General features: G+C 51.6%; 13 non-coding genes and 1 pseudogene across 13 annotated transcripts; all 14 read right to left on the bottom strand.

The window, feature by feature from the left end:
- Nucleotides 1-263: 263 nt before the first annotated feature.
- Nucleotides 264-382, bottom strand: LOC123174315 (5S ribosomal RNA). Its single transcript, XR_006486945.1, has one exon. It is a non-coding gene; the product is annotated as a 5S ribosomal RNA (ribosomal RNA).
- Nucleotides 383-679: 297 nt separating this feature from the next.
- LOC123174283 (5S ribosomal RNA) lies at nucleotides 680-798 on the bottom strand. Its single transcript, XR_006486923.1, has one exon. It is a non-coding gene; the product is annotated as a 5S ribosomal RNA (ribosomal RNA).
- Nucleotides 799-1095: 297 nt separating this feature from the next.
- LOC123174314 (5S ribosomal RNA) lies at nucleotides 1096-1214 on the bottom strand. Its single transcript, XR_006486944.1, has one exon. It is a non-coding gene; the product is annotated as a 5S ribosomal RNA (ribosomal RNA).
- Nucleotides 1215-1511: 297 nt separating this feature from the next.
- Nucleotides 1512-1630, bottom strand: LOC123174250 (5S ribosomal RNA). The gene has a single exon (XR_006486892.1). It is a non-coding gene; the product is annotated as a 5S ribosomal RNA (ribosomal RNA).
- A 297-nt stretch (nucleotides 1631-1927) lies between these two features.
- LOC123174340 (5S ribosomal RNA) lies at nucleotides 1928-2046 on the bottom strand. Its single transcript, XR_006486968.1, has one exon. It is a non-coding gene; the product is annotated as a 5S ribosomal RNA (ribosomal RNA).
- A 297-nt stretch (nucleotides 2047-2343) lies between these two features.
- LOC123174271 (5S ribosomal RNA) lies at nucleotides 2344-2462 on the bottom strand. Its single transcript, XR_006486911.1, has one exon. It is a non-coding gene; the product is annotated as a 5S ribosomal RNA (ribosomal RNA).
- Nucleotides 2463-2759: 297 nt separating this feature from the next.
- LOC123174280 (5S ribosomal RNA) lies at nucleotides 2760-2878 on the bottom strand. Its single transcript, XR_006486920.1, has one exon. It is a non-coding gene; the product is annotated as a 5S ribosomal RNA (ribosomal RNA).
- Nucleotides 2879-3175: 297 nt separating this feature from the next.
- Nucleotides 3176-3294, bottom strand: LOC123174287 (5S ribosomal RNA). Its single transcript, XR_006486926.1, has one exon. It is a non-coding gene; the product is annotated as a 5S ribosomal RNA (ribosomal RNA).
- A 297-nt stretch (nucleotides 3295-3591) lies between these two features.
- Nucleotides 3592-3710, bottom strand: LOC123174290 (5S ribosomal RNA). Its single transcript, XR_006486929.1, has one exon. It is a non-coding gene; the product is annotated as a 5S ribosomal RNA (ribosomal RNA).
- A 297-nt stretch (nucleotides 3711-4007) lies between these two features.
- Nucleotides 4008-4125, bottom strand: LOC123174279 (5S ribosomal RNA). Its single transcript, XR_006486919.1, has one exon. It is a non-coding gene; the product is annotated as a 5S ribosomal RNA (ribosomal RNA).
- A 297-nt stretch (nucleotides 4126-4422) lies between these two features.
- LOC123174343 (5S ribosomal RNA) lies at nucleotides 4423-4541 on the bottom strand. Its single transcript, XR_006486971.1, has one exon. It is a non-coding gene; the product is annotated as a 5S ribosomal RNA (ribosomal RNA).
- A 297-nt stretch (nucleotides 4542-4838) lies between these two features.
- Nucleotides 4839-4957, bottom strand: LOC123174331 (5S ribosomal RNA). Its single transcript, XR_006486960.1, has one exon. It is a non-coding gene; the product is annotated as a 5S ribosomal RNA (ribosomal RNA).
- A 297-nt stretch (nucleotides 4958-5254) lies between these two features.
- On the bottom strand, nucleotides 5255-5373 carry LOC123174259 (5S ribosomal RNA). The gene has a single exon (XR_006486900.1). It is a non-coding gene; the product is annotated as a 5S ribosomal RNA (ribosomal RNA).
- Nucleotides 5374-5670: 297 nt separating this feature from the next.
- Nucleotides 5671-5774, bottom strand: LOC123174298 (uncharacterized; annotated as a pseudogene).
- Nucleotides 5775-5814: the final 40 nt, after the last annotated feature.

Genomic DNA, 5814 nt, shown 5'->3' with positions numbered 1-5814 from the left:
CCCCTCCCAGCTCCACTACAAAGACGATTGTACATTGCTTTGGCCGCTCCCTCTCAACTACGGAGACGAGTTTAACGCGGTTTCCACCCCTCCCTCTCAACCGCACCAGTGCACGCTTGCCGCGCCACAACGTCGACGCTGGACCCGTGAATCGTGAGCACCCAGCTATGACTTACCGCACTCGTGCAAAATAATAAAACACGGTAAATATATTACTTACACGTGCGTTTTGTTTTGCAAGCGGCATGAAAAAAATTAAAAAGGGAATGCAACACGAGGACTTCCCAGGAGGTCACCCATCCTAGTACTACTCTCGCCCAAGCACGCTTAACTTCGGAGTTCTGATGGGATCCGGTGCTTTAGTGCTGGTATGATCGCATCCGACATGTTACCCCGGTCTTCGTCCCTTATCCTTGCCCCTCCCAGCTCCACTACAAAGACGATTGTACATTGCTTTGGCCGCTCCCTCTCAACTACGAAGACGAGTTTAATGCGGTTTCCACCCCTCCCTCTCAACCGCACTAGTGCACGCTTGCCGCGCCACCACGCTGACGCTGGACCCGTGAATTGTGAGCACCCAGCTATGACTTACCGCACTCGTGCAAAATAATAAAACACGGTAAATATATTACTTACACGTGCATTTTGTTTTGCAAGCGGCGCGAAAAAAATTAAAAAGGGAATGCAACACGAGGACTTCCCAAGAGGTCACCCATCCTAGTACTACTCTCGCCCAACCACGCTTAACTTCGGAGTTCTGATGGGATCCGGTGCTTTAGTGCTAGTATGATCGCATCCGACATGTTACCCCGGTCTTCGTCCCTTATCATTGCCCCTCCCAGCTCCACCACAAAGACGATTGTACATTGCTTTGGCCGCTCCCTCTCAACTACGGAGACGAGTTTAACGCGGTTTCCACCCCTCCCTCTCAACCGCACCAGTGCACGCTTGCCGCGCCACAACGCCGACGCTGGACCCGTGAATCGTGAGCACCCAGCTATGACTTACCGCACTCGTGCAAAATAATAAAACACGGTAAATATATTACTTACACGTGCGTTTTGTTTTGCAAGCGGCGCGAAAAAAATTAAAAAGGGAATGCAACACGAGGACTTCCCAGGAGGTCACCCATCCTAGTACTACTCTCGCCCAAGCACGCTTAACTTCGGAGTTCTGATGGGATCCGGTGCTTTAGTGCTGGTATGATCGCATCCGACATGTTACCCCGGTCTTCGTCCCTTATCCTTGCCCCTCCCAGCTCCAGTACAAAGACGATTGTACATTGCTTTGGCCGCTCCCTCTCAACTACGGAGACGAGTTTAACGCGGTTTCCACCCCTCCCTCTCAACCGCACCAGTGCACGCTTGCCGCGCCACAACGCCGACGCTGGACCCATGAATCGGGAGCACCCAGCTATGACTTACCGCACTCGTGCAAAATAATAAAACACGGTAAATATATTACTTACACGTGCGTTTTGTTTTGCAAGCGGCGCGAAAAAAATTAAAAAGGGAATGCAACACGAGGACTTCCCAAGAAGTCACCCATCCTAGTACTACTCTCGCCCAAGCACGCTTAACTTCGGAGTTCTGATGGGATCCGGTGCTTTAGTGCTGGTATGATCGCATCCGACATGTTACCCCGGTCTTCGTCCCTTATCCTTGCCCCTCCCAGCTCCACCACAAAGACGATTGTACATTGCTTTGGCCGCTCCCTCTCAACTACGGAGACGAGTTTAACGCGGTTTCCACCCCTCCCTCTCAACCGCACCAGTGCACACTTGCCGCGCCACAACGCCGACGCTGGACCCGTGAATCGTGAGCACCCATCTATGACTTACCGCACTCGTGCAAAATAATAAAACACGGTAAATATATTACTTACACGTGCGTTTTGTTTTGCAAGCGGCGCGAAAAAAATTAAAAAGGGAATGCAACACGAGGACTTCCCAGGAGGTCAACCATCCTAGTACTACTCTCGCCCAAGCACGCTTAACTTCGGAGTTCTGATGGGATCCGGTGCTTTAGTGCTGGTATGATCGCATCCGACATGTTATCCCGGTCTTCGTCCCTTATCCTTGCCCCTCCCAGCTCCACTACAAAGACGATTGTACATTGCTTTGGCCGATCCCTCTCAACTACGGAGATGAGTTTAACGCGGTTTCCACCCCTCCCTCTCAACCGCGCCAGTGCACGCTTGCCGCGCCACAACGCCGACGCTGGACCCGTGAATCGTGAGCACCCAGCTATGACTTACCGCACTCGTGCAAAATAATAAAACACGGTAAATATATTACTTACACGTGCGTTTTGTTTTGCAAGCGGCGCGAAAAAAATTAAAAAGGGAATGCAACACGAGGACTTCCCAGGAGGTCACCCATCCTAGTACTACTCTCGCCCAAACACGCTTAACTTCGGAGTTCTGATCGGATCCGGTGCTTTAGTGCTGGTATGATCGCATCCGACATGTTACCCCGGTCTTCGTCCCTTATCCTTGCCCCTCCCAGCTCCACTACAAAGACGATTGTACATTGCTTTGGCCGCTCCCTCTCAACTACGGAGATGAGTTTAACGCGGTTTCCACCCCTCCCTCTCAACCGCACCAGTGCACGCTTGCCGCGCCACAACGCCGACGCTGGACCAGTGAATCGTGAGCACCCAGCTATGACTTACCGCACTCGTGCAAAATAATAAAACACGGCAAATATATTACTTACACGTGCGTTTTGTTTTGCAAGCGGCACGAAAAAAATTAAAAAGGGAATGCAACACGAGGACTTCCCAGGAGGTCACCCATCCTAGTACTACTCTCGCCCAAGCACGCTTAACTTCGGAGTTCTGATGGGATCCTTTGCTTTAGTGCTGGTATGATCGCATCCGACATGTTACCCCGGTCTTCGTCCCTTATCCTTGCCCCTCCCAGCTCCACCACAAAGACGATTGTACATTGCTTTGGCCGCTACCTCTCAACTACGGAGACGAGTTTAACGCGGTTTCCACCCCTCCCTCTCAACCGCACCAGTGCACGCTTGCCGCGCCACAACGCCGACGCTGGACCCGTGAATCGTGAGCACCCAGCTATGACTTACCGCACTCGTGCAAAATAATAAAACATGGTAAATATATTACTTACACGTGCGTTTTGTTTTGCAACCGGCGCGAAAAAAATTAAAAAGGGAATGCAACACGAGGACTTCCCAGGAGGTCACCCATCCTAGTACTACTCTCGCCCAAGCACGCTTAACTTCGAAGTTTTGATGGGATCTGGTGCTTTAGTGCTGGTATGATCGCATCCGACATGTTACCCCGGTCTTCGTCCCTTATCCTTGCCCCTCCCAGCTCCACTACAAAGACGATTGTACATTGCTTTGGCCGCTCCCTCTCAACTACGGAGACGAGTTTAACGCGGTTTCCACCCCTCCCTCTCAACCGCACCAGTGCACGCTTGCCGCGCCACAACGCCGACGCTGGACCCGTGAATCGTGAGCACCCAGCTATGACTTACCGCACTCGTGCAAAATAATAAAACACGGTAAATATATTACTTACACGTGCGTTTTGTTTTGCAAGCGGCGCGAAAAAAATTAAAAAGGGAATGCAACACGAGGACTTCCCAGGAGGTCACCCATCCTAGTACTACTCTCGCCCAAGCACGCTTAACTTCGGAGTTCTGATGGCATCCGGTGCTTTATTGCTGGTATGATCGCATCCGACATGTTACCCCGGTCTTCGTCCCTTATCCTTGCCCCTCCCAGCTCCACTACAAAGACGATTGTACATTGCTTTGGCCGCTCCCTCTCAACTACGGAGACGAGTTTAACGCGGTTTCCACCCCTCCCTCTCAACCGCACCAGTGCACGCTTGCCGCGCCACAACGCCGACGCTGGACCCGTGAATCGTGAGCACCCAGCTATGACTTACCGCACTCGTGCAAAATAATAAAACACGGTAAATATATTACTTACACGTGCGTTTTGTTTTGCAAGCGGCGCGAAAAAAATTAAAAAGGGAATGCAACACGAGGACTTCCCAGGAGGTCACCCATCCTAGTACTACTCTCGCCCAAGCACGCTTAACTTCGGAGTTCTGATGGATCCGGTGCTTTAGTGCTGGTATGATCGCATCCGACATGTTACCCCGGTCTTCGTCCCTTATCCTTGCCCCTCCCAGCTCCACTACAAAGACGATTGGACATTGCTTTGGCCGCTCCCTCTCAACTACGGAGACGAGTTTAATGCGGTTTCCACCCCTCCCTCTCAACCGCACTAGTGCACGCTTGCCGCGCCACAACGCCGACGCTGGACCCGTGAATCGTGAGCACCCAGCTATGACTTACCGCACTCGTGCAAAATAATAAAACACGGTAAATATATTACTTACACGTGCGTTTTGTTTTGCAAGCGGCGCGAAAAAAATTAAAAAGGGAATGCAACACGAGGACTTCCCAGGAGGTCACCCATCCTACTACTACTCTCGCCCAAGCACGCTTAACTTCGGAGTTCTGATGGGATCCGGTGCTTTAGTGCTGGTATGATCGCATCCAACATGTTACCCCGGTCTTCGTCCCTTATCCTTGCCCCTCCCAGCTCCACTACAAAGACGATTGTACATTGCTTTGGCCGCTCCCTCTCAACTACGGAGATGAGTTTAACGCGGTTTCCACCCCTCCCTCTCAACCGCACCAGTGCACGCTTGCCGCGCCACAACGCCGACGCTGGACCCGTGAATCGTGAGCACCCAGCTATGACTTACCGCACTCGTGCAAAATAATAAAACACGGTAAATATATTACTTACATGTGTGTTTTGTTTTGCAAGCGGCGCGAAAAAAATTAAAAAGGGAATGCAACACGAGGACTTCCCAGGAGGTCACCCATCCTAGTACTACTCTCGCCCAAGCACGTTTAACTTCGGAGTTCTGATGGGATCCGGTGCTTTAGTGCTGGTATGATCGCATCCGACATGTTACCCCGGTCTTCGTCCCTTATCCTTGCCCCTCCCAGCTCCACCACAAAGACGATTGTACATTGCTTTGGCCGCTCCCTCTCAACTACGGAGACGAGTTTAACGCGGTTTCCACCCCTCCCTCTCAACCGCACCAGTGCACGCTTGCCGCGCCACAACGCCGACGCTGGACCCGTGAATCGTGAGCACCCAGCTATGACTTACCGCACTCGTGCAAAATAATAAAACACGGTAAATATATTACTTACACGTGCGTTTTGTTTTGCAAGCGGCGCGAAAAAAATTAAAAAGGGAATGCAACACGAGGACTTCCCAAGAGGTCACCCATCCTAGTACTACTCTCGCCCAAGCACGCTTAACTTCGGAGTTCTGATCGGATCCGGTGCTTTAGTGCTGGTATGATCGCATCCGACATGTTACCCCGGTCTTCGTCCCTTATCCTTGCCCCTCCCAGCTCCACCACAAAGACGATTGTACATTGCATTGGCCGCTCCCTCTCAACTACGGAGACGAGTTTAACGCGGTTTCCACCCCTCCCTCTCAACCGCACCAGTGCACGCTTGCCGCGCCACAACACTGACGCTGGACCCGTGAATCGTGAGCACCCAGCTATGACTTACCGCACTCGTGCAAAATAATAAAACACGGTAAATATATTACTTACACGTGCGTTTTGTTTTGCAAGCGGCGCGAAAAAAATTAAAAAGGGAATGCAACACGAGGACCCATCCTAGTACTACTCTCGCCCAAGCACGCTTAACTTCGGAGTTCTGATGGGATCCGGTGCTTTAGTGCTGGTATGATCGCATTCGACAGTTATCCCGGTCTTCGTCCCTTATCCTTGCCCCTCC

The sequence above is a fragment of the Triticum aestivum genome, unplaced genomic scaffold (assembly GCF_018294505.1).
Source record: "Triticum aestivum cultivar Chinese Spring unplaced genomic scaffold, IWGSC CS RefSeq v2.1 scaffold2488, whole genome shotgun sequence".
Lineage (NCBI taxonomy): Eukaryota > Viridiplantae > Streptophyta > Magnoliopsida > Poales > Poaceae > Triticum > Triticum aestivum.
This window is presented reverse-complemented; position numbering and strand designations above follow the sequence as displayed.